The sequence below is a fragment of the Accipiter gentilis genome, chromosome 16 (genome assembly GCF_929443795.1).
Source record: "Accipiter gentilis chromosome 16, bAccGen1.1, whole genome shotgun sequence".
Lineage (NCBI taxonomy): Eukaryota > Metazoa > Chordata > Aves > Accipitriformes > Accipitridae > Astur > Astur gentilis.
In genome coordinates this window covers 31,198,386-31,226,354 of record NC_064895.1, presented here as the reverse complement: position 1 = coordinate 31,226,354, position 27,969 = coordinate 31,198,386, and the positions used below count along the sequence as shown (strand labels likewise).

General features: G+C 50.7%; 1 long non-coding RNA gene across 1 annotated transcript; it reads right to left on the bottom strand.

The window, feature by feature from the left end:
• Window positions 1-22,529: 22,529 nt before the first annotated feature.
• On the bottom strand, window positions 22,530-27,273 carry LOC126046498 (uncharacterized). Its single transcript, XR_007508344.1, has 7 exons — window positions 27,142-27,273; window positions 26,166-26,333; window positions 23,298-23,350; window positions 23,144-23,206; window positions 23,000-23,055; window positions 22,746-22,792; window positions 22,530-22,622 (listed from the first exon to the last, which is right to left on the bottom strand). It is a non-coding gene; the product is annotated as an uncharacterized LOC126046498 (long non-coding RNA).
• Window positions 27,274-27,969: the final 696 nt, after the last annotated feature.

Here is a 27,969-nt window from a genome sequence, read left to right as displayed (position 1 = left end):
CTGGTGAGTGGTGCACCGGTTGTTCACCTGGTGATGTTTTGTGTGGAGAAGTTACCATGATGTGCCCTTCACTGCCACACCCAAAGCACTTTCCAGAATTTCTCATAGCATTGGCTAGGGTGGCCACCGCGTGTTCCAGTGTCCCAACTTTAGAACATGCAGCTACCATGTCGGGAACAGAAGGATCTCCTGGTAAAGCCTGTATGATCTTTTGACAGGCCTCATTAGCATTATCTTTTACCAACTGTTTGCATAGCATATGTCTCAAGACCTCATCTTCTACCTGTTTTTCCAGGGCAGCAGATATTTTTTCTACAAATCGTAAAAAGGGTTCTGTGGGGCCTTGGCGGATAGTGATGTATTTTTGCTTTGGAGCTGCCATATCCATGGTTCGCTTTATTGCCATAAGGCCTATATTTTGTGCTTGTTCAAGAGCCAGCGGAGGCCATGTAGCCTGTAGCTGAGGGTTACTATACTGCCCTTCACCAAGCAAAGCATCCTCTCCAAGGCCTAATCTCGGGTCACCCTGGGGCAGTTGTGAATTATGCAGTGCCGCCGCGCATGCCATCTGCCTCCAGGTGGATTGAAATACTTGCAATTGTACGGGCTGAAACAGCACTTGTGCTAGATGCATAATATCATATGGACACAGCAGATCTGTGCTAATTATACGAATAAGTTGCATTACCTCAGGAGAATTGATTCCAAATTTTTGTACTTTATTCTGCAAATCCTGCACTACTCTCCAGCCTATGGGATTGTGCTCATCGTGCCGGTTTGTGCCTGCAGCAGCTTTGAAAACAGGAAATGTAACAGGAGCCTCTGCTGCGTTATCTAGAGGCTTTAGAAATGCAGGTGTTAGAGAGCACGGGCTGAGGCGTTCTACTAGATCCCAGTTGCTGGAGTCGGCAGCATATCTTCTCCCTCCCAAAATTGATCAGGGGATCTCGGGACCACAGTTACTGTGGATGGAGAGAGAGTCCATGGCAGGGGTTCTTTCGGTATGGTTTTATCTGTGAGCTGCAGAGATCGCATAGCGTCAATTAGAGCTTTTTCTGCCTCAGTTTCATTTTGGCTCTCACTTTCCATTCGGCCCTCATATTCAGTTTGACTCTCACCGTCCTTTTGGCCCTCAATTTCATTACGGCCCACACTTTCCGGCTCGGTGTTAGTCACTGCGTTTTTCTCCTCGGGGTGGGGTGGGGGGGGGGTGATGGAGTCACCCCTTCCGCTGCCGCACAAGTAGGTGAGGAGGGCCCCTCATCGCCCGGTAAAGTAATTAATGGCGGAGGAGGTAAATAAGGGTATGATCCGATTTTGCTCATGAGGGGTTTTCTGCCCGCAACTGCTGATATTGCAGCATCGGTCGCAGCTGTTACTTGAGCAGAAACTTTTTCATTGATAACATTTTCTGATTTCTCATCTTTCTTTTGCTGATCTTTCGCATCACATTCTGCTTTCCATTCCTTCAGGGTCTCACGTAATAGACGCCATACGATCGCCAACTTACAGACCTCTTTCTGTCCTTTAGAGATCTCATCAAACATTTTCCAGCCCACTGCTTGCCATGCATCCACACTGAATGCAGTAACTGTTGTGGCTGTAAAGCCTTGCACCTTACACCGTATTAAAATCCGTTTCAGGCTTTGTTCTGCGGTTTTAACCCCTTTTCTTTTTAATAGGGCTTTCCAGGTAGACAAAATCATCTCCTTTTCTTTTGTTAATTGCTGCCCCATTCTAACAGTTTAGTCCCCGGTGCCTCACCTTATTAGGTGTCTAGGCTCAGGTCCGGACCAGGCAGATTCCACTGCTCTCAGCTTCACCGGACTCCGTCTCCGCAACTTTTCTCACTGCCAGTATACTCTTTCGCAGCTCTCGTCGCCGCTGGTATACTTCTCTCTAGTGCTGGATTTATCGCCGTTGGATGATCTGTTTGCTCAGGCGCATCAGGGTCACCATTTGCTGCGGTAGAGACGGACACGACAAGTAATAGATCACGCAAAAAGGCTACTTTGTTGTTCTAACACACCTTTTTATCCCCTCCTTCAGAGTGTGTGTTAGTATATGATTGGCTTAGTTAGTAACTGACAATTCACGATTGGCGAGTTTGTCAGGACGGTTCTTCTTATCACTATCTTGTTTTTGTACTGGTCTTCTCGGATCTTTCCAGACTTCTCAAGGATATACTACAAGCTGCTCAAGATCACGCTGTTCTCGAACTGTCAGGAATGCCGTAGACTTGTTGCATCCCCCGACACATACTCCTCGAGAAGCTGTCATCTCCTGGCTTAGACAAGCGTACTCTCCTGGGTGAAAAACTGGCTGGATGGACGAGCCCAGAGGGTTGCGATGAATGGGGTTAAATCCGGTTGGCGGCGGGTCGCTAGTGGCGTTCCCCAGGGCTCAGTGTTGGGCCCAGTTCCGCTTAACACCTTTATTAACGATTTGGACAAGGAGACCGAGTGCCTCCTCAGCAAGTTTGCAGACGACACCAACTTGAGAGGCAGGGTCAATCTCCTTGAGGGTAGGAAGGAGGCTCTACACAGATATCTGGACAGTCTGGATCAATGAGCCGAGGCCAGCTGTATGAAGCTCAGCGAGGCAGAGTGCCGGGTCCTACGCTTCAGTCGCGGCACCCCCGTGCAGTGCTATGGGCTTGGGGAAGAGTGGCTGGAAAGCTGCCCAGCAGGGAAAGACCTGGGGGTGCTGGTTGACAGCCGGCTGAATATGAGCCAGCAGTGTACCCAGGTGGCCAGGAAGGCCAGTGGCATCCTGGCCTGTATCGGAAATAGTGTGGCCGGCGGGAGCAGGGAGGTAATTGTTCCCCTGTATTCAGCACTGGTGAGGCCACACCTCGAGTACTGCGTTCAGTTTTGGGCCCCTTGCTACGGGAAAGACGTTGAGTTGCTGGAACATGTCCGGAGAAGGGCAACCAATTTGGTGGGGGGGCCTGCAGCGTAAGTCTGATGAGGAATGCCTGAGGGAACTGGGGTGGCTTAGTCTGGAGAAAAGGAGGCTGAGAGGAGACCTTATCGCTCTCTACAACTACCTGAAAGGAGAGTGTAGCGAGGTGGGTACTGGTCTCTTCTATCAAGTAACTAGAAATAGGACGAGAGAAAATGGCCTGAAGTTGTGCCGGAGAACGTTTAGATTGGATATCAGAAAAAAAAAATTTACTGAGAGGATTCTCAGGCATTGGAACAGGCTGCCCAGGGTAGTGATGGAGTCACCATCCCTGGAGGTGTTCAAAACACACGTAGATGTGGCACTTTGGGACATGATTTAGCAGGCATGGTGCTGTTGGGTTGATGGTTGGACTTATCGATCTTAGAGGTCCTTTCCAAATTTCATTATTTAGTTCAATGCGATTTCATTCTATTCTAGGGAGCAGAACAGAGATGTAGCAAGAAAGGAAAAAAAGGAAGGGAGGCAGAACAAAGGGAGCGAGACACAAAGACTGGAAGAAGGACAAAGGGATGGCAGAGTAAAATAATAGTGATAAGCTGCAGGAGAGAGATGGAGGAGTTCAAAAAAGACACAGGGAGCATGACAGAATGAGAGTGAGAAACAAGGGACAGAGCAGGACAGCACTGGAGGAAAACACAATTCTGACTGATAGGCTGTGAAAGAGAGATGGAGAAAGAGAGAAAAGAGAAGGGACAGCTAGCTCAAGAGGGGGGATACAGTTAGAAAGGATGGAGGAGGGTATGGAACAGAGAGAAATACAGAAAAGATTGCAAGAGGAAGCAGGGCAGAGGGACAGCAATAGAAGAAAAAAGGGACAGGGATCTGGACAGATGGAGAAAAAAGCAGGAGGAATAGATACAACATGATATGATGGGACAGGAAGTAAGATAGCACGACAGATGAGAATAATGGCGAGAGAGACTATGAAAAGCACAGGAGGTTGAAGAGAGAGAGGAAACATGAATAAAAAGAATACGGAGCACCACAAAGGGTCAGGGAAAGAGAAGAAGAGGAAGGACAACAGGAACAGTGAAATACAGAATTAAAAAACCTCACCTATTACACACATCTTATCCTCTCATCAAGCCCATTTCAGAGTGACACAGTACCTCAGCCCCTTTAAGAAAAGTAACACCGCGCCCGAGCCCATTTCGGCGCCGCACCGCGCCCGAGCCCATTTCGGCGCCGCACCGCGCCCGAGCCCATTTCGGCGCCGCACCGCGCCCGAGCCCATTTCGGCGCCGCACCGCGCCCGAGCCCATTTCGGCGCCGCACCGCGCCCGAGCCCATTTCGGCGCCGCACCGCGCCCGAGCCCATTTCGGCGCCGCACCGCGCCCGAGCCCATTTCGGCGCCGCACCGCGCCCGAGCCCATTTCGGCGCCGCACCGCGCCCGAGCCCATTTCGGCGCCGCACCGCGCCCGAGCCCATTTCGGCGCCGCACCGCGCCCGAGCCCATTTCGGCGCCGCACCGCGCCCGAGCCCATTTCGGCGCCGCACCGCGCCCGAGCCCATTTCGGCGCCGCACCGCGCCCGAGCCCATTTCGGCGCCGCACCGCGCCCGAGCCCATTTCGGCGCCGCACCGCGCCCGAGCCCATTTCGGCGCCGCACCGCGCCCGAGCCCATTTCGGCGCCGCACCGCGCCCGAGCCCATTTCGGCGCCGCACCGCGCCCGAGCCCATTTCGGCGCCGCACCGCGCCCGAGCCCATTTCGGCGCCGCACCGCGCCCGAGCCCATTTCGGCGCCGCACCGCGCCCGAGCCCATTTCGGCGCCGCACCGCGCCCGAGCCCATTTCGGCGCCGCACCGCGCCCGAGCCCATTTCGGCGCCGCACCGCGCCCGAGCCCATTTCGGCGCCGCACCGCGCCCGAGCCCATTTCGGCGCCGCACCGCGCCCGAGCCCATTTCGGCGCCGCACCGCGCCCGAGCCCATTTCGGCGCCGCACCGCGCCCGAGCCCATTTCGGCGCCGCACCGCGCCCGAGCCCATTTCGGCGCCGCACCGCGCCCGAGCCCATTTCGGCGCCGCACCGCGCCCGAGCCCATTTCGGCGCCGCACCGCGCCCGAGCCCATTTCACGGTTCTCTAGCTACAGATCCAATTTCAAAGTTGTGCAATTACTAGAGCCAGGAATGCACCCCCTTTCCCTTAGCCCAGCAGCAGCTACATTTACCTCAAGGTATCTACAACTCGATGCCTAATTCCAAGAGACACTTTCACTTACTTCAACAGCTAAGTTTACCTATGGACACTAAACACCCATGCTTCCCTCTACGCTTCCCTTTGTGATTGCCATTAGTACTGTGATTCCCACAAGGACACCTGTCTTTTTGTCATTTTATATTTAGTGCTTCATTTGGTCCATTACACATTCCACATACTTTAAGCTATGTCAGTGTTTCAATCCAATTCTACAATTGAGGAGGTATTCTGTTTGATAAGAAAATATGTTCTGTCTCTTGTGATGACTGAGCTCTACAGAGAAGACCACCAGAGGACTCCAGAACACCACTGAAGACCTTCAACACGCATGCATAAAGGACACTTACATATGCTAATGACTTCTCAGAAAAAATCAATGAATATGTATATTATTTCTCAGAAATTTTATGAATATGTATGCAAGGCAGGTATTTAACCTATACAATTAGTCCCAGCCAGGAAGCACGTTTGGAGGAGCGATCCCCCGTGCTTCCAGCACTGCAATAAAGAATACTTAACTCCATCACCAAATGCTCATTTCGAGAAACAGAACACTCAAAACAAAATTACTGATCTGAAAAAAGAAAGGGAAAAAAAAAGCTGCATACAAGTGTGTCGTGGTTCCAGCCCAGCCGGTAACGAAGGACCACGCAGCTGCTCGGTCACTTCTCCTGCCCCCCTCCAGTGGGATAGGGAGGAGACAGAGGAGAGAAAAGGAAAAAAAAAAATGGAACCTCGAAGGTTGAGATAAAGGCAGTTTACTGGGACAACACAAAACAAAATTGCAACAACAACAACGGTACTAACGAAAGACTAAACAGAGTGATGCACAGTGCAACTGCTCACCACCCGGAACCCGACGCTCCGCCACTTCCCCCACCAAAAGTCGAGCGCTCCCCGGGCCCGCTCCCCATTTAGATACTGAGCATGATGTCACATGGTATGGAATAGCTCCTTGGCTAGTTCAGGTCAGCTGCCCCAGCTATGCCCCCCACATCCCAGGTTCCTGTAAAAATTAACTCTATCCCAGCTGAACCCAGGACAAAGTGTTACTTTCTACCACACATGCTGCTGAACCTTGACTGGTCCTCAAGCTCTTACCTCAGGCAGACACCTCTTCCCAAAGGGCTGAGCCAGCTCAAAAGCTGCAAAGCACTCAAGGAAGAGCTGAGCACCAACACCAGAGAAACCCAGGAGCACAATGAGCTCCCTCAGCAGAGGCTGCGGCTCAAATAGCCTGAGCCTCCGCCCACCACCCTTAGCACAATCACCTGGGAAAGGGGAAGGGCAAACCACCAGCAGATATACAGTCAGCTGGAGGGGCAGCAGCACTGTTCTCACCTGCCTTAAATTTACAGCAAATGAGACCCTGAACAGAGAAAGTAACACCCCCAGGAAGTGACACTACTTGCTCCTGTGCTACAGCTACACCTATTGCATCAGCAATGGGACCAGGTAGGGAATTCAACTTAATTTGTCTGGGGTGTAGATAGAAAACAATAGATGCCCTTCTAAACTAGGTAGGAAACTAGCTCATTAAATGCAATGACATTGTTGTTGTTACCAAAATTGATGTGCTTCAGTTTCCTATAAAAAAGCCAAAATGCTCTGGGGTTATGCTTCATTTCTAGCAAGGCTGTGCATACCACCTTACTTCTACCAGAACTACCTTCTGGATTGGAATGAATAAAAAAACAGAATTTGATCCCTTAAGAATTCCATCTCCAAAATATCTCTGGTTGCAAAACAAATTCTTTCCTCTGAATAGCCAATGATTCAGTGTCCCCCTGAGCATGTCTCCAGCTGACTCTCTTAACCAAGGTACAAGGGCCCCAAAGCACAAAAGACACCACAAAAACCCATGGAAATACATGGGTGAAAGAGGCAGCAGCCATGCCCCAGAAGGGCAGGGGGGCAATGACAGCCCCTGCAGTCATGCAGGACAGGGTCAGCTGAAGCCACACCACCTCAGTTTGCGGGGGGAGCAACCACCAATGACACCAAGAAAACATGGAACTTCAGGGATACACGGCGGGTGGGGGGAAGGGGGTGACACCCCCAGCAATCGGCATGGGAAAAAACTCACAGGGAAGGTGGGTTAGATGGATAATTCGCGGTGGTAAGATACATGCACAAGAACATGCACAGGCTGGGGGGGTCATGCATGAGGTTTACCTTCACCAGGGGCTCCAACTAGGTAATCCACAGTAGGTAAACTCACCTGGGATCATCTGCAACAGCAGTTCCACTCTGGGGAAACCTCCTAACCTACAGCTCCCCAGAGACTCTGAGCTCTGCTCCATGCCCACAAAATAAAGTCAAGTCCCAAGGCTTGTAATCTACAAGGGGCCTGCCACAAGCTGCAAAGATTCTAGGGACAATGTGGCATTCTGTGGGCAAGGAGGAAAGGCATCCCAAACCCTGAAAGCACTGTGCCTCACTGCCCTTCTGCTTTCATCAGTAGTACTAAAACTCCATATACAAATGCATTCAAGATGCTCACCCTAACCCCTGCTAAACAATGTCACCATCGGTCCCGTTAAGAAAGATACCATCAACATACACAGCATACAGCAGAACTGGTGAAAAAACCAAGGTTCCATTTTCAAATAAGTTGGGAATTCCAGGGAAACAAAACACATGAAGAATTAAAAACAAACAATGCATACTATTAAACTATCTTTCTACCCCTGAACACTCAAAACAAAACTACTGACCTGAAAAAAAAGAAAGGGGAAAGAAAAAAAAGCAGCTGCATACAAACAATACTTTCTACCACACATGCTGCTGAACCTTGACTGGTCCTGAAGCTCACACCTCAGGCAAACACCTCCTCCCAAAGGGCTGAGCCAGCTCAAAAGCTGCAAAGCACTCAAGGAAGAGCTGAGCACCAACACCAGAGAAACCCAGGAGCACAATGAGCTCCCTCAGCAGAGGCTGTGGCTCAAATACCCCCGAGACCCCGCCCACCACCCTTAGCACAATCCCCTGGGAAAGGGGAAGGGCAAAACACCAGCAGTTATAAAGTCAGCTGGAGGGGCAGCAGCACTGTTCTCACCTGCCTTAAATTTACAGCAAATGAGACCCTGAACAGAGAAAGTACCCCCCCCCCCCCCAGGAAATGACACTACTTGCTCCTGTGCTACAGCTACAACTATTGCATCGGCAACATGACCAGCTAAGGAGTTAATCTTAATTTTTCTGAGGCATAGACAGAAAAAGACACATGTGTCGCTAAACTAGGTAGGAAATTAGCTCGTTAAATGCAATAACAATGTAGTTATTAAAATCACATCGGTCAACGGCGAGGCCAGCAGACGCAATGGTAAGTTGGCGGCTAAGCGCTAGATTGAGGCAGACTGGGAGGTTCCCGTGGCCCAGGAGCCCCGGGGAAGAGCAGAGGGACCGTGTAGAGCCGGCAGCTCTCGCGAGAGAGGCTGACGCGGCGTGAGCATTGCCAGCGGCAACCGTGGGAGATTTAAATGGCCCCAAGGAGCGCCAGCGACCAGGAGCGTGGCAAGCAGGGCGTGGTGCGTCAGAAAGGTGTGCCGTGGTGTGGCGGTTTGTGCGGCAGTTTGTGTGGGCAGGGTGCAGCCCCCTCCCAGCTCAAGCAGGCTACTGAAGCGGTGGGCATCGTCCTCAGGAGGAGACCCCGGTATCGCTGCCACTGAGGTGAAAGCCATCGCTAAGAAAAATGTGGTGACGCAGACTGAGCTCCCATGTAAAGGTGCAGCTGTCCGGGTATCTGGCTGCGAGGAGTGCCCAAGTCTATCAGTGATGCCGGAGGGCAGCGGGGACACCTCTTGTGTGAGATGTGACCAGGTAGATGATCTGCTCAGCCTGGTGGCAGAGCTGAAGGAGGAAGTGGAAAGGTTGAGGAGTATCAGGGAGTGTGAGAGGGAGATAGATTGGTGGACCCACACCCTACCATCCCTGGGGCAGAGGCAGCAGATGGAGGCTCCGCAAGAAGTGGAGGTTCCCCTGCCCCCTCGCCACCGGGCAGGAGGGGACCGGATACAGGTCCCTGCTCGGGGAGGCAGGCAAGTCCCCTCCCGGTCTCCCTCACCTTCCCAGTTGCCCCTACGCAACAGGAGCGTGGCTCTGGAACTTGAGGACCAGGTCAATGAAGATCAGGGTGTAGGTGAAGCCCTATCCAGGGAGGCGCCTAGGCTCAGTCAGGCAGCCCCACGCATTCCCAAAGCCCCCGAAAAAAAGAAAAAGGAGGGTAATTGTCATAGGCGAGTCCCTTCTGAGGGGGACAGAGGGCCCAATATGCAGTCCTGACCCATCCCACAGGATGAGGAGGAGAGGGAAGGCGGATATGGTGCTGAGAGTCTGTAATAGACCGCCTGACCAGGTCGAAGAGACGAATGAATCATTCTACAAGCGGCTGGCAGGGCACTGGGGCAATTAGTGGAAGGAGCACAGGTAGTGTTTTCCTCAATCCCTTAGTGGCAGGGAAATATACTGAAAGGAACAGGAAACCACACCTGGTGATTACGTGGCTCAGAGGCTGGTGCCATCAGTGGCATTTGGGGTTTTTTGATCATGGGGAGGTTTACAGGGCACCGGGCTTGCTAGCGACAGATGGTATCTGGCTATCTGAAAGGGGTTAAAGAATCCTCACTCGTGAGATGGCGGGGCTCATAGAGAGGGCTTTAAACTAGGGTTGAAGGGGGTAAGGGATAACACTAGGTGCACCAGAGATGAGCCTGGGGGCAGCGTTGTTCCGACGTTAGGGGTGGATTCGATAGGCCAGCTCGAATGCATCTATGCCAACGCACGCAGCGTGGGCGATAAACGGGAGGAGCTGGAAGCCATCGTGCGGCACGATACATATGACTTAGTCCCCATCACAGAAACACGGTGGGACGCCTCCCGTGAGCGGAGTGCTGTGACGGATGGCTACGAGCTCTTCAGAAGGGATAGGCAAGGTAGAAGAGGTGGCGGGGTGGCTCTCTACGTTAGGCAGGGTTTGGACTGTACAGAGCTACCCGAGTGTGATGACAAGGCGGAGTGCTTATGGGTGAGGATGAGACGGAAGGCCGATAAGGCAGATATTGTGCTGGGAGTCTGTTACAGACCGCCCGACCGGGTCGAAGTGACGGATGAATCGTTCTACAAGCGGCTGGCAGTAGTCTTAGAATCGCGTGCCCTTGTTCTCGTGGGGGACTTCAAGTGTCCAGACGTCTGCTGGAAATATGCCACAGCTGAGAGTAAACAGTCTAGGAGGTTCCTGGAGCGTGTGGAAGATAACTTCCCGACACAGGTGGTAGGTGAGCCGACCAGGGGAGGAGCCTTGCTAGATCTATTGTTTACAAACAGGGAAGGACTGGTGGGAGGTGTGATGGTCACAGGCCGTCTTGGGCTTAGCGACCGTGAAATGACAGAATTCTCAGTTCTTGGTGAGGCAAGGAAGGGGGTTAGCAAAACCAGCGCTCTGGACTTCCAGAGGGCAAACTTTGGCCTCGTTGAGGCACTGGTTGAGAGAGTCCCTTGGGAGACGGTCCTGAAGGGCAAAGGGGTCCAGGGGGGACGGACATTCATTAAGAAGGAAATCTTAACAGCTCGGGACCAGGCTATTCCCCCGTGCCGCAAGTCGAATTGCCGAGGAAAACGACCGGCCTGGATGAACGGGGGGCTTTTGCTAGGAGTCGGGAATCAAAAGGAGAGTTTATCATCTCTGGAAGAAAGGGCGGGCAACCTGGGAGGAGTGCAGGGATCTTGTTAGGTCATAGAGAAAGGAAATTAGAAAGACAAAAGCTCAGCTAGAACGAACCCTGTACGCTGTCGTAAGAGACGACAAAAAATGTTTTTACAAATACATTAACGGTCAAAAGAATCCCAAGGAGCATATCTATCCTTTAAGGGATACAGAAGGGAACGTTGCCACCAGAGATGAGGAAAAGGCTGAGGTACTTAATGCCTTCTTTGCCTTAGTCTTTAAGAGGGAGACCAGTTATCCTCAGGGTACTCTTGCCTCCTGAGCTGGAAGGTGAGGATGAAGAGCAGAATACACACACACACCCCCCTTAATCCATTAATCCGGGAGGAAATAGTTAGTGACCTACTACGCCATCTGTATGCTCACAAATCTATGGGACCAGATGGAATCCATCTAAGAGGCCAGAGGGAACTGGCAGAGGTGCTTCCCAAGCTGCTCTCCATCATCTCTTGGCGATCCTGGTCAACAGGGGAGGTCCCAGAGGACTGGAGGCTTGCCAGTCTGACGCCCATTTACAAGAAGGGTCGGAGGGAGGATCCGGGGAACTATGGTCCTGTCAGCCTGACCTCGGTACCGGGGAAGATTATGGAACGGTTTGCCTTGAGAGCGCTCACGTGGCAAGTCTGGGACAAGCAGGGGATTGGGCCTGGTCAGCGTGGGTTTACGAAAGACAGGTTCTGCTTGACCAACCCGATCTCCTTCTATGACCAGGTGACCCACCTAGTGGATGAGGGAAAGGCTGTGGATGTCACCTACCTTGACTGCAGCAAGGCCTTTGATACCGTCTCTCATGGCATACTCCTCGAGAAGCTGTCGTCTCCTGGCTTAGACAAGCGTACTCTTTGCTGGGTGAAAAACCGGCTGGATGGACGAGCCCAGAGGGTTGCGGGGAATGGGGTTAAATCCGGTTGGCGGCAGGTCGCTAGTGGTGTTCCCCAGGGCTCGGTGTTGGGCCCGGTTCTGCTTAACGCCTTTATCGACGATTTGGACGAGGAGACCGAGTGCCTCCTCAGCAAGTTTGCAGACGACACCAACTTGAGAGGCAGGGTCGATCTCCTTGAGGGTAGGAAGGCTCTATGCAGATATCTGGACAGTCTGGATCGATGAGCCGAGGCCAGCTGTATGAAGGTCAGCGAGGCAGAGTGCCGGGTCCTACGCTTCAGTCGCGGCGACCCCGTGCAGCGCTATGGGCTTGGGGAAGAGTGGCTGGAAAGCTGCCCAGCAGGGAAAGACCTGGGGGTGCTGGTTGACAGCCGGCTGAATATGAGCCAGCAGTGTGCCCAGGTGGCCAGGAAGGCCAGTGGCATCCTGGCCTGTATCGGAAATAGTGTGGCCGGCGGGAGCAGGGAGGTAATTGTTCCCCTGTATTCGGCACTGGTGACGCCACACCTCGAGTACTGCGTTGAGTTTTGGGCCCCTTGCTACGGGAAAGATGGTGAGTTGCTGGAACGCGTCCGGAGAAGGGCAACCGAGTTGGTGAGGGGCCTGGAGCGTAAGTTTGATGAGGAACGGCTGAGGGAACTGGGGTGGTTTAGTCTGGAGAAAAGGAGGCTGAGGGGAGACCTTATCGCTCTCTACAACTACCTGAAAGGAGAGTGTAGCGAGGTGGGTACTGGTCTCTTCTATCAAGTAACTAGAAATAGGATGAGAGAAAATGGCCTGAAGTTGCGCCAGAGAAGGTTTAGATTGGATATCAGAAAAAAATCATTGACTGACAGGGTTGTCAGGCATTGGAACAGGCTGCCCAGGGTAGCGATGGAGTCACCATCCCTGGAGGTGTGTCATGGTTTAACCCCAGCCAGCAACTAAGCACCACGCAGCCGCTCACTCACTTCCCCCCCCCCCCCCCATCCAGTGGGATGGGGGAGGAAATCAGGAGAAAAAGTAAAACTTCTGGGTTGAGATAAGAACAGTTTAATAGAACAGAAAAGAAGAAACTAATAATGATTATAACACTAATAAAATGACAACAGTAGTAATAAAAGGATTGGAATGTACAAATGATGCACAGGGCAATTGCTCACCACCCGCTGACCGACACCCAGCTAGTCCCTGAGCAGTGATTCCCTGCCCCCCCACTTCCCAGTTCCTAAAACTAGATGGGACGTCACATGGTATGGAATACACCGTTGGTCAGGTGTATTGGGTGTTTGGGTCAGGTGCCCTGGCTGTGTCCTGTGCCAACTTCTTGTGCCCTGGCTGGGCATGAGAAGCTGAAAAATCCTTGACTTTAGTCTAAACACTACTGCGCAACAACAACTGAAAACATCAGTGTTATCAACATTCTTCATGTGCTGAACTCAAAACATAGCCCTGTACCAGCTACTAGGAAGACAGTTAACTATCCCAGCTGAAACCAGGACAGTATCCACCCCTTATTCTATACCATTGACGTCATGCTCAGTTACCATACCTTTAGTTACGTCCTGATTAATCATCACCACCTTTCCGTCCCTTTAAGACATATGAACAATGAGACATATATATATATATGTATACACACAGAGTGATATCATTCCTTTAGTTCATGAGTTATGTTCATAAAACATTTGTTGAGTTCAATTAGTTTCTGACTCTGGGCTCCATCTGTCATACCAGTCTGTCTAGGCAGGAGGAATGGTGCAACGTCCTCTCAGTCAGTAGAGCAGAATTGGGCTTCAGTGCGGTGGGACGAGCAGCTGACATTTGACGCAGCAGGAGGATGGTGTGCACCGTTGGATTGTTGCATGCTGGAGTCAGCTCTGGTTCCATCACTACTGCATTTTGCTCAGTTTTATCGCAGTTCTTTCTTGCTTGATCCAAGTGAGTCTTACTATAGTACTATGGGTATAGCATATAACAATTATCGTAATGATAACATACAGTAGCAGGGTTATATAGCAACTAATATCATACAGTTTAATTCTGGCTATTTTCACCTAAAATCAAATCCCCTTGAGGCACATATCGGACTTCTCCATCTTTTCGCATCACCCACCAAGTGCACCCAGGCCCTTGAGCAAAAGCAATCCCACAAATGGGTTTACCTTTGCCTGAGGCAGGAGTAACCCAGACTGTTTTCCCGAACATATTTTTCATGTGCACTACAGGGATGTCCTGGTTTCAGCAGGGATAGAGCTAACTGTCTTCCTAGTAGCTGGTACAGGGCTATGTTTTGAGTTCAGCATGCAAAGAATGTTGATAACACTGATGTTTTCAGTTGTTGCTCAGTATTATTTAGACTATAGTCAAGGATTTTTCAGCTTCTCATGGCCAGCCAGGGCACAAGAAGTTGGCACAGGACACAACCAAGGCACCTGACCCAAACTGGCCAACGGTGTATTCCATACCATGTGACGTCCCATCTAGTTTAGGAACTGGGAAGTGGGGGAGGGCAGGGAATGGCTGCTCAGGGACTGGCGGGGTGTCAGTTGGCAGATGGTGAGCTACTGCCCTGTGCATCATTTGTACATTCCAATCCTTTTATTACTACTGTTGTCATTTTATTAGTGTTATCATTATCATTATTAGTTTCTTCTTTTCTGTTCTATTAAACTGTTCTTATCTCAACCCAGGAGTTTTACTTTTTTTCCCCGATTTCCTCCCCCCTCCCACTGGATGGGGGAAGTGAGTGAGCGGCTGCGTGGTATTTAGTTGCTGCCTGGGGTTAAACCACGACAAAGGACTTTATCCCCTTCTACAGTATGTAAAAATTCTGATTGGGCAGGGCCACTCCGAGTGGCAGATCCTCTGGTGTTGACTAACCAGGTGGCTTTTGCTAAGTGTGTATATCCCAATGTTTGAAGGTTCCACCCCCCATTGCTCTCAGTGTAGTCTTTAACAGTCCATTGTATCGCTGGATTTTCCCAGAGGCCGGTGCATGATAGGGAATATGATACACCCACTCAATGCCATGCTCTTTGGCCCAGGTGTCTATGAGGTTGTTTTGGAAATGAGTCCCATTGTCTGACTCAACTCTTTCTGGGGTGCCATGTCGCCACAAGACCTGCTTCTCAAGGCCCAGGATAGTGTTCCAGGCAGTGGCATGGGGTACAGAATACGTTTCCAGCCATCCGGTGGTTGCTTCCACCATTGTCAGCACATAGCGCTTGCCTTGGCGAGTTTGTGGGAGTGTGATACAGTCAATCTGCCAGGCTTCCCCAAATTTATATTTCAGCCATCGCCCTCCATAGCACAGGGGCTTTAACCGCTTGGCTTGCTGAATTGCAGCACATGTTTCACATTCATGGATAACCTGCGCGATAGTGTCCATGGTCAGGTCCGCCCCTCGACCTCGAGCCCATCTATATGTTGCATCTCTTCCCTGATGGCCTGAAGTATCATGGGCCCACCGAGCCATAAATAGCTCACCCTTATGTTGCCAGTCTAGGTCCACCTGAGCCACTTCAATCTTGGCAGCCTGATCCACCTGTTCGTTGTTTCGATGTTCCTCAGTGGCCCGACCCTTGGGTACATGAGCATCTACATGACATACTTTTACAACCAGATTCTCTAGCCAGGACGCAATATCTTGCCACAGTGCGGCAGCCCAAATGGGTTTACCTCTGCGCTGCCAGTTGCTCTGCTTCCGTTGCTGTAGCCACCCCCACAGGGCATTTGCCACCGTCCATGAGTCAGTATAGAGATAGAGCACTGGCCACTTTTCTCTTTCAGCAATGTCTAACGCTAGAATGCTAGCTGGATGGCTTTCACCTCTGCAAAGTGACTCGATTCACCTTCTCCTTCAGCAGTTTCTGCAACTTGTCGTGTAGGACTCCATACAGCAGCCTTCCACCTTCGATGCTTTCCCACAATGCGACAGGACCCATCAGTGAACAGGGCATATTGCCTCTCATTTTCTGACAGTTTTTTATACTGCGGGGCCTCTTCAGCATGTGCCACCTCCTCCTCTGGTGACATCCCAAAATCTTTGCCTTCTGGCCAGTCCGTGATCACTTCTAAAATTCCTGGGCGACTGGGGTTTCCTATGCGAGCCCGCTGTGTGATCAGTGCGATCCACTTACTCCACGTGGCGTCAGTCACGTGATGTGTAGAGACCCTCCCTTTGAACATCCAGCCCAGCACTGGCAGTCGAGGTGCTAAGGGGAGCTGTGTCTCAGTACCAACCGCTTCCAAGGCAGCTCGAACTCCTTCATACACTGCCAGTATCTCTTTTTCAGTCGGAGTAGAGCGAGCCTTGGATCCTCGATATCCTCAACTCCAAAACCCCAGGGGTCGGCCTCGGGTTTCCCCAGGTGCTTTCTGCCAAAGGCTCCAGGTAGGGCCATTCACCCCAGCTGCAGTGGAGAGCACATTTTTAACATCTTGTCCTGTCTGGACTGGTCCAAGAGCTACGGCTGAACAATCTCCCATTTAATTTGTTCGAAGGCTTGTTGTTGTTCGGGGCCCCATTTAAAATCATTCTTCTTCCTGGTCGCTTGATAGAGAGGGCTTACAATCAAACTGTAATTTGGAATATGCATTCTCCAAAACCCCACGACACCTAAGAAGGCCTGTGTGTCCTTTTTGTTAGTTGGGGGAGACATAGCTGCTATTTTGTTAATCACGTCCATTGGGAGCTGACGACATCCATCTTGCCATTTTATTCCCAAAAACTGGATCTCCTGTGCAGGTCCCTTGACCTTACTTTCTTTTATGGCGAAACCGGCTTTCAGAAGGATTTGGATTATTTTCTTCCCTTTCTCAAAGACTTCTTCTGCTGTGTTGCCCCATACAATGATGTCATCAATGTATTGCAGGTGTTCTGGAGCTTCACCTTTTTCCAGTGCAGTCTGGATTAGTCCATGGCAAATGGTGGGGCTGTGTTTCCACCCCTGGGGCAATCGATTCCAAGTGTACTGGACACCCCTCCAAGTAAAGGCAAATTGTGGGCGACACTCTGCTGCCAGAGGGGTTGAGAAAAACGCATTAGCAATGTCAATTGTGGCATACCACTTGGCTGCCTTTGACTCTAGCTCGTATTGAAGTTCTAGCATATCTGGAACGGCAGCGCTCAGCGGCGGGGTAACTTCATTCAGGCCGCAATAGTCAACTGTTAATCTCCATTCCCCATTAGACTTCCGCACTGGCCATATAGGACTATTAAAGGGTGAGCGAGTTTTGCTGATCACTCCTTGGCCCTCCAGTTGGCGAATCAATTTGTGGATGGGAATCGGAGAGTCTCAGTTGGTGCGATATTGCCGCCGGTGCACCGTCATGGTAGCAATTGGCACTTGTTCTTCAACCTTCAGCAACCCCACAATCGAAGGGTCTTGAGAGAGACCAGGCAGGGTAGACAACTGTTCAGTGCCCTCCGTCTCCAAGGCAGCTACACCGAAAGCCCATCGATACCCCTTCGGGTCCTTAAAATACCCCCTCCTGAGATAGTCTATGCCAAGGATGCACGGAGCCTCTGGACCAGTCACAATGGGGTGTTTCTGCCATTCATTTCCAGCCAGGCTTACTTCAGCTTCCAATACAGTTAACTCTTGGGATCCCCCTGTCACACCAGAAATACAAATGGGTTCTGTCCCTTTATAACTTGATGGCATTAGAGTGCACTGTGCGCCAGTGTCTACTAGAGCCTTATACTCCTGTGGGTCTGACGTGCCAGGCCATCGAATCCACACAGTCCAATAGACCCGGTTATCCCTTTCCTCCACCTGGCTGGAGGCAGGGCCCCTCTAATTCTGGTCAGAGTATTCAGTATTCACTTCTCGTAAAATTGGCTCAGAATTCCCTTCAAGAGGATCGGAAATAAAATCAGCCCTTCTACTCTGTTTGGAAACTGGAGTGGCATTTTTCCTGGTAGAATCCCCTTTTGTGGTGTTTTTTCCTCGCAGCTCACGTACCCGTGCATTTAGGACCGAGGTAGGTTTTCCGTCCCATTTCCTCATGTCCTCTCTATGATCACATCGGTAAAACCACAGGGCACCTCGTGGTGTGCATCTTCTATATTCTCTCTCTTGGGCAGAAGAACGCTCACTCCTAATAGCTGAGACATTGGTCCTTACAAGTGTGGAGTAGGACATGTCGTCTTTGAATTGCTGGAAATCCTCAGACAGATTCTCCACAGCCGAAATGCAGGCATGTAGGGAGAAGGAGAGATTTTCTTCATATCGACGGAGTTGGCAAGCCACTTCATGCACTGTCAGTGCCTCTTCGTCTTTCCAGGCCATTATTGCCAGTGAGTTGGCATAGGACAATGGTGCGCTCCATACAAACTTCCACCACAAGGGTCGTGTGCATTGAACTTCATCTGGATCTTTGGGTAATTGTGGGTTGTCTGGGTCACGATGAATTGTCTCTAGCGCAGCTAATTCCCTCAGATATTGAATGCCCTTTTTCCATGGTGGTCCACTTGCTTGATTGACATATAACATCTTCCTTAAAGGGGTACCTCTCCTTCACACTTGACAGTAGTCATCTCCAGAGGCTGATGGCCTGTGTCCCTTTTCCAATTGCCTTGTCAATGCCACCTGCCCTGGCAAGCGATCCCAGCTGCTTGGCTTCCCTACCTTCTAATTCCAAGCTATTAGCCCCATTGTCCCAGCATTGGAGGAGCCAGGTGATAATATGCTCACCTATATGGCGGCCAAAATCTTTTCGCAAATCCTGCGACTTACTCAAGGATAGGGACCGGGTTATTACCTCTGGTTCTGCCTCTTCCTCCGGTTCCCGTGATGGCCTTGGTTCATCTTCATCCTTCGCTCAGCGAACTGATTTTTTTGTATATTTCCTTTTCTGTACGGGGGCAACTGATACTGGTCCAGGTTGGTCCTCTGGTTCAGTTGCAGTATCGCTCGTCGGGTTCTGGATAACCGCAGTGTCTGTCACCGAGGTTTGGGTAGCAGCAGTGCTCATCCGTGGGGCTAGAGGGCTTGTTGCCAAGGTTTGGGTAGCTGCTGTGCTCATTGCCGGGGCTGGAGGGGCTGCAGTGCCTGTTGTTGAGGTTTGGGTAGCCCGAGTTCTCGTCGCCGGGGCTGGAGGGGTCACGGTGCCTGTCGCCAAGGTCTGGGTGCCTGCAATGCTCCTTGCCAGGCCTAGAGGGGCCGCAGCGCCCATTGCCGAGGTTTGGGTGGCCGCGGTGCTCATCGTTTTGTTGTTAGGCCTAGAGACTTTCTCTTCCCCTTGAGGGTACCAAGTAGTGTCGAACAGGGCTCGATAGGCATGGGCGAGGCCCCAGCATGTTGCAGTGATTTGTATCTCTCTGGAGCTGCCGGGGTGACAGCATACCTTTTCCAAATATTTTACTAGTTCTTCTGGATCCTGCACTTGTTCAGGGGTGAATTTCCAAAACATTGGAGGTGCCCACTTTTCTAGGTACTTGCCCATACTACCCTACACACCCTGACACTCATAATTATCTAGCCTGGGGGCACATCTCTGGGTGATCTTCTTAAATAGCTGTTTAACCTTAAACGAGAGCTGAACCACATTCAGAAGTATGCTAATTCCTAGCAGTAGGGCTAGGACCGTGCTAGTCCCAACACCCCAGGAGTATTCCAATTTTTCAAAATTCTCAAACACCATAGGAACCAGACTGAAGGAGAAAGGAGAGGGGAAGAAAGGTACCCCACCCAGAGACTGGTTTTCCATGGAGGAAAGGTAAAAGGTATAATTAGTAATAGTTTCCCACAGGTGGCTCCCATCATATAAAGGTGACAATGCTAAGTGCAAATACCGGATTAATCCCACAGCCGATGACTTTATCATACCATAAACCAGTGTCATACCATACATCAAAGCGAAAACCTTAATCCACCTCCCACGGATAAGCAGTAAAAGAGGAACTATATACAGCAAGCGAGGTGATAGATAACAGAGCTTTAAAAGCCAGAGCAACAACTCTAAGAACACCTAAATCAACATAATGAACGCTTGGACCAAATTTGTTTTAACAAGCTCTGGTCAGGTTTGTCGTTATCTCAACCCTTCGTGCCCCACATTGGGCACCAACATGGACTGTCGTGGTTTAACCCCAGCCAGCAACTAAGCACCACGCAGCCGCTCACTCACTCTCTCCCCCCCCATCCAGTGGGATGGGGGAGGAAATCGGCAAAAGAAGTAGAACTCCTGGGTTAAGATAACAACGGTTTAATAGAACAGAAAAGAAGAAACTAATAATGATAACACTAATAAAATGACAACAGTAGTAATAAAAGGATTGGAATGTACAAATGATGCACAGAGCAATTGCTCACCACCTGCCGACCGAGACCCAGCTAGTCCCCGAGAGGCGATTCCCTGCCCCCCCACCGAAGAAGGTCAAAGGCACACAAGACACACTTCACAAACTACACACCACCACAGACACAGGCCGGAACTGCCCTGCCCAGCACGCGCTGGTCTTGGGCTGAAAAGCAACCCATGCCCTTCATCTTCCCAAACAGGACTCCTGCCCTCCTACTCTCACTTTAAAACCCCTCCTGGCAATTCCCAGCTCTGTCCCTCCCTCCCAGCCACTCCCCAGCCCGGGTCCCTCAACCTAACTTTCAGAGGGGCAAGGGTATGAATCCAGCCTCTGCAAAAATCACATGGGCTAACTGGGACCGTCCGGCAGTCGCCAGGTTCCTCTTAATCGCTTGCAGTCAAGACAAAAAAAAAATAAAAAAACACCACCAGCAAAATCAGTAGATGCAGTAACCCCTCAGCCAACACCAGCTGCTTTCCCAAAAGCCCACTTAATCACACACACACCACAGTGTTATGCTTACCTGCTCTTTCCAGGGTCACACCCTGCGGCCATCATCTCTCAGGGTACCTCAGACAGCAAGACTCACAGAATTAGCACAGCACTCGCGAGAAGTCACCGGCCCCATGCTCCTCCTCCCTCAGCCACAGCTCAACTCAAAGTCTCATCCTATTCCAAAGCTGGCCCGCGCAGCACCTGCAAAACTAAAGGTAAACGCTTAACCAAGCAACTACCTAATACTTCGATATTCAACACTGACCCAGCCCACAACCACCTCACCTCCTCAGACTGCACATCGCCGTGCAGCTTCACCCCTCCGAGGCCGCGTGCACCACCTGCAAAAACCAAAGCAAGAGACGCATGCCGAGAGACCGCCCGAAACCGCAGCCTGCCCGGACCGATTCGCAACTCCCTCTCCTTTCCCTTGGCCGCTCAACTACCCCGCTCTGTCATCAAGAGCTTGCCACCTCAAGGCATGCGTATCGTCTGCAAAAACACAAACAAGGGATGCTTTCAACTCTGCCAACAATACAACACTCCAAAGGAACAGTTTCTTTAACCCAGTAGTCACGACTCACCTTTCCCGAGTCACCTCCGCTACCCATGGCCCGCTTTGCTCCTTGCTTGCAACCTTCCAAATACAAGGAAAAAAGAACCCGCTCAGCTAGTCCTAGTGCCACCAGCCACATCTTCCCTCCGATTCCTCTCACGGACCCACCTTCTTACGCTCTGCTCCCCTCCTCCATCACTCTGGGGCACGCAGCTTGTCCCTCTGCATCTGAAAATAAATCATATTGAACAAGTCACCTGGCTGCAGAGCAAGACCTTCACAATTCCAGAGGTCTTGATTCCATCTACAAAGACCATCTGGAGTGAAACTACAGCCTGCCATGTTAGAAAAAGGAAAAAAAAAAAATAGAAGAAGGCCCTAACTTCAAGCCCTTCCCATGCAAGACCTAAGACCTTAGAGACTCAAATCTGCTTCACTGCCCCTCAACAGCCCATGCCACACAGCTCCAATCACCTCAGTAAAACACTATCAATGTGGCTGTCCACAAAGCCCACCGATGGCTACACAATCTCAGATGACTTTACAACCCTTGCCTAAACCATCAAGGCAAATCAACATTTCACCCATAGACTCCTATTGCTGTTCCACCTACCCAACGCTAGATCCCCGGACGGAGCAGCTCCAAACCAAACGCACCCATGCACACAATACGCACAACACAGAACGGTACCAACAGGGTGATTCAAAGAGAAAGAAACCTCTCAGCAAGAAGAATGACTCCCAGACGGGAGTTGGCAGCCGGCAAGATGACCTACAGTGGCCAAGACCACAAAGCCAGGAGGCTCTACAACAACCCCAAAGAAGAAGAGGCAAAAGTAACGGCCCGTTACAAGATGGTACTGTCTAAACCAAGATCATGGACGCGCAAGAACCCTGTCATCAAGACCTAGGAACATCAAGAGGCAGGGAAGAACTCCCAGTCCAAGACAACACACAGCTAGGGAGGAAAGCTGCCAAAGCAGCCCAGAAGAGTGCCGCAAAAGAGAACCAGCGGGAACCTTCCGACGCCGATCGACGCTTCAGACCTCCGAGCGCAAGACAAGCGGCACCAGATTGCACAGTGCCGATGAGTAAGGCCATTCGAGACCCTAGGGACTGCTCCCAAAGCACACGCCAGGCTCCCCGAGCACAAAGACTGATGATGGTGTCGAGACCCGAAGAAGGTCAAAGGCACACAAGACAGACTACACAAACTACACACCACCACAGACACAAGCCGGAACTGCCCTGCCCGGCACACGCTGGTCTTGGGCTGAAAAGCAACCCGCGCCCTTCACCTGCCCAAACAGGACGGCTCCTGCCCTTCTACTCTCACTTTAAAACCCCTCCCGGCACTTCCCAGCTTTGTCCCTCCCTCCCAGCCGCTCCCCAGCCCCTGTCCCTCAACTTAACTTTCAGAGGGCCAAGGGTACGAATCCATCCTCCGCAAAAGTCACATGGGCTAACTGGGACAATCCTGCAGTCGCCAGGTTCCTCTTCATTGTCTGCAGTCAAAACAAAAAAAAACCCTCTCAAAATCAGAAGAGGCAGGAAGTAACCCATCAGCCAACACCAACTACTTTCCCACCCCCCACTCTTAATCACACACAACACAGCATTATGCTTACCTATTCATTCCAGAGTCAGACCCTGTGGCCATCATCACTCATGGTACCTGAGACAGCAAGACACAAAAAATTAGCATAGTAGTTGTGAGACTCACCAGGCCCATTCTCCTCCTCCCTAATCCACAGGTCACCTTGAACACTCATCCAAATCCAAAGGTGGCCCGCACTGCGCTTGCAAAACAAAAATAAATGCTTAATCAAGCAACCATGTAATATTTGATATTCAACACCAACTCAGCCCACAACCACCTCACCTTCTCAAACTCCTCATTGGCCTGAGGCATGGCTCCTCTAAGGCTGCATGCCCCACCTGCAAAAACCAAAGCAGAAGATGCATGCTGAGAGGCCGCCCAAAACCTCAGCCCACCCGCACGGATTCCCAACTCCCTCTCCTCTACCTTGGCCGCTCAACTACCCCACTCTGTCATCAAGAGCTTGCCACATCAAAGCATGCGCACTGCCTGCAAAGACAAACAAGGGATGATTCCAACTTTGCCAACAATGCAACACCTCCAAAGGAACAGTTCCTATAAGCCAGTAGTCAGAGCTCACCTTGCACAAGACACCTCCAGTGCTGATGGCCCGCTTCACTCCTTGCTTCGCACCTTCAAAACAATAAAAGAAAAAAAAAACCTATCAGCTAGTCAGAGAGCCACCGACCGAATCTTCCCTCCGACTCCACTCACAGATCCACCTCCTTACAGCACTCCCCTCCCCTCCTCTGTTGCTCTGGGGCACGCATCTCGTCTCTCAGCATCTGAATAAAACCCCATATTGAACCAATCGGCCTGGATGCAGAGCAAGAGCTTAACAACTCCAGAGATCTTGAATCCATCTAGGAATACCAGTACTCCAGCTACAACCAGCCATTTAAAAAAAAAAAAAAAAAAAACACCAAAAAAAACCACCAAAAAACCCAGGGCCAAACTTTAAGCCCATTACATGCAAGGCTCAACAGCTTAGAGACTCAAATCCACTTCACCACCCCTCAACAGCCTCTGCCACAAGCCTACAATCATTTCCGTAAAAAAATCTCAACGTTACTGTCCATACAGCCCACCAATGCCTACTAAATCTATTGTTTACGAACACAGAAGGACCAGTGGGAGGTGTGATGGTCACAGGCCGTCTTGGGCTTAGCAACCGTGAAATGACAGAATTCTCAATTCTTGGTGAGGCAAGGAAGGGGGTTAGCAAAACCAGCGCTCTGGACTTCTAGAGGGCAAACTTTGGCCTCGTTGAGGCACTGGTTGAGAGAGTCCTTTGGGAGACAGTCCAGGAGGGACGGATGTTCTTTAAGAAGGAAATCTTAACAGCTCGGGACCAGGCTATTCCCCCGTGTCGCAATGTCGAATTGCCGAGGAAAACGACCGGCCTGGCTGAACGGGGGGCTTATGCTAGGAGTCAGGAAACAAAAGGAGAGTTTATCATCTCTGGAAGAAAGGGTGGGCAACCTGGGAGGAGTGCAGGGATCTTGTTAGGTCATAGAGAAAGGAAATTGGAAAGACAAAAGCTCAGGTAAAACGAACCCTGTCTGCTGTCGTAAGAGGAACGGCTGAGGGAACTGGGGTGGTTTAGTCTGGAGAAAAGGAGGCTGAGGGGAGACTTTATCGCTCTCTACAACTACCTGAAAGGAGATTGTAGCGAGGTGGGTACTGGTCTCTTCTATTAAGTAACTAGAAATAGGACGAGAGAAAATGGCCTGAAGTTGCACCAGAGAAGGTTTAGATTGGATATCAGGAAAAAAATCATTTACTGAGAGGATTGTCAGGCATTGGAACAGGCTGCCCAGGGTAGTGATGGAGTCACCATCCCTGGAGGTGTTCAAAACACACGTAGCTGTGGTACTTTGGGACATGATTTAGCAGGCATGGTGCTGTTGGGTTGATGGTTGGACTTAATGATCTTAGAGGTCCTTTCCAAATTTCACGATTTGATTCAATGCAATTTGATTCTGTTCTAAGGAGCAGAACAGAGATGTAGCAAGAAAGGAAAAAAAGGCAGGGAGGGAGAACAAAGGGAGCGAGACACAACGACTGGAAGAAGGACAAAGGGATGGCAGAGGGAAAAAAAGTGATAGGCTGCAGGAGAGAGATGGAGGAGTTCAAAAAAGACACAGGGAGCATGACAGAATGAGAGTGAGAAACAAGGGACAGAGCAGGACAGCACTGGAGGAAAAAACAACTGTGAGCAAGACATGGAGAAAGAGAGAAAAGAGAAGAGACAGCTAGCTGGAGAGGGGGATACAGTTAGAAAGGATGGAAGAGGAAATGGAAAGAGAGAAATACAGAAAAGATAGCAAGAGGAAGCAGGGCAGAGGGACAGCAATAGAAGAAAAAAGGGACAGGGATCTGGACAGATGGAGAAAAAAGCAGGAGGAATAGATACAACGTGATATGATGGGGCAGGAAGTAAGATAGCGTGACAGACGATAATCATGACAAGAGATAGACTATGAAAAGCACAGGAGATGGGAGAGAGAAAGAGAAGACATGAATAAAAACAGTAGGGAGCACCACAAATGGTCAGGGAAAGAGAAGAACAGGAAGGACAACAGGGACAGTGAAATACATAATAACACCACACAGACACACACCCACCCCCATATTATCCACTTATGGAGCCCATTTCAGAGTTACACAGTACCTCAGCCCCTTTAAGAAAATTAACACCCGCGCCCGAGCCCATTTCGGCGCCGCACCGCGCCCGAGCCCATTTCGGCGCCGCACCGCGCCCGAGCCCATTTCGGCGCCGCACCGCGCCCGAGCCCATTTCGGCGCCGCACCGCGCCCGAGCCCATTTCGGCGCCGCACCGCGCCCGAGCCCATTTCGGCGCCGCACCGCGCCCGAGCCCATTTCGGCGCCGCACCGCGCCCGAGCCCATTTCGGCGCCGCACCGCGCCCGAGCCCATTTCACGGTTATGGAGCTACAGCTCCAATTTCAAAGTTGTGCAATCACTAGAGCCAGCAATGCACCCCCTTTCCATTAACCCAGCAGCAGCTACATTTACCTCAAGGTATCTACAACTCGCCCTTGGATGCCTAATTCCAACAGACACTTTCACTCACTTCTACAGCTAAGTTTACCTATGGACACATGCTTCGCTCTGCATCTGCCTTTGTGATTGCCATTAGTACTGGGATTCCCACAAGGACACCTAATTACCTGTCTTTCTTTCATTTTGTTCTTAGTGCTTCATTTGGTCCATTACTCATTCCACATACTTTCAGCTATGTCCGTATTTAAAGTCCAATTCTACAACCTTCTTTTTGTACAATATATAGAAAAGACTGTACGGCCTCACTCGTCAAATATTTGACATTATTAGGTTTAGTCCTCTTTTACTCATTATTTTTACAAATACATTTAAACTCCAAAAATCTAGCGTTACCTTAAGATGAAATGCCACTATTTAGTACCTGCAATGCTCTACGGAGTGGTCTTTTCCACATTCCTCGCTCCCATTACATCCGTCACTGCACATCCAGAAGCTTTACTCCCTGAGGTGACATTACCTGCGTGATCCCCGTTCCCGGGCAGCAAACGAGTGAGCTCCGCTCATCTTGACAGACTGTCCACTTCCACACCTCGACAGAAATTGAAAAATTTCATTACGTCACAAACTACAAAGAGCACCCAAATATTTTTTTACAAACCCACCACAGACAAATACAGTTACACTCACGCACTTCACAACCCTGGCCTACTCCATGCTGGCCATCTAGTCCAACTCCCCCCACCCTTCGCCCACAAAATCCTCAACTGCCTTCCAAAGACCATCCACCAGACAACATATTTCCCTGCGCTGACTGGCAATTACCAGGTTCCAGGGGAGCGCTCCACAGGAACGCCGTTCCCGGGAGCCTTGGGGGGGGGGGGGGAAATCGCCCTGCCTTTGAAAGCCCGGGCCCGAGGCAGACCCCAGTCCAAACATTGGCGATCAACATTGCCGATCAACAATTGCCTCATGGAGCAGCTGGGACCAGGGAAAAGAAACAAAATGGGGCAGGAGAGGACACACCAAAAACCAACCCAGATCCCAGCTGGGGTTTTTTATTCTAAGTTTTTGGGTTGTTTTCCTAATTCCCTGAAAAACATCTCAACTCTACATCCAACCTGAAAGGGAAAAAACCCCAAAAAGTCTAAACCACATAACCCTACAAGGTTAGACACATTCACAACACACCACTCATTCACACGACATGCACGCCAACCCTCACTCTCACCTCATCCATCCTAGCGCCCACAGGCCTGGAGAGGCCGTCACCCTGTGCCTGCGGCAGCAGGGGCCTCAAAAATCGCCATACCTGCAAAAACCTGGGCCCCAGCCCAACCTCCTTCCAACCAACCTCCCCACAAACTGCCCTTCCGTTACACCAACGTTTCAACACGCACCATCATCTCCACCATCTGTGCATGTTCAACCCGATACTGAGCTTTCACAGTGCCACGTGTCACAGTCCAACCTCCATAGCAGCCATGTCACCTAAACGCAAGGTTCCTTCAAGCACCTCTCGTGCCCTGTCATCACCTGCAAAAACAACACACAAAGCTTGTCAACAGACACTTCATCCTTGAGAGAGAAGTCAAGTCCTCCACCGCTCCCCTACCCTGCTTCCCACCTATTCCAAAAATAACACATCCTCACAACCAGTGTCCTCCATGGCACTTGAAAAAAAACAGAGCATCACAAACACAGAGCTCTCCCAAAGTTACCGATCGCTCCAAGACCCATCACGCTGCTACTCAGACCTCAAGGCCTTGACCAGTTCTAGAGGCCTGCCACAAAGCATCCGCATAAACAAGATGAACACCATTGCCCAGTTCCTGCCTTACTCAATGCTAGTTCACAGTCCAATTCCGATCCCCTCAACTCTTTGCATGCAAAGAGCCCAAAGTCATTAAACCTTCTACGCTGCCTCTACAATGCCATACAAAACACACATGAACATAGAGCCATGTAATTCACATGCAAATATAATGCCATACAAGTCAGTACTCTTACCTCGGTCAAGGCAAAACAACTCAGAGCACTGCCATACCGGACAAAATGGAACAGGGCCAATGCATGAGACTCTCACATGACAGTCAACACAAGTACAGACCAAAACAATACAAAACCAATACAGAACCATAGAAGGCAAGGCAGTCTCAGGTGGCAATCCATACAAGTACAGAGCACTGCAGTACAAAACACTATGCAGGGCCAGGCAATGCGAGACA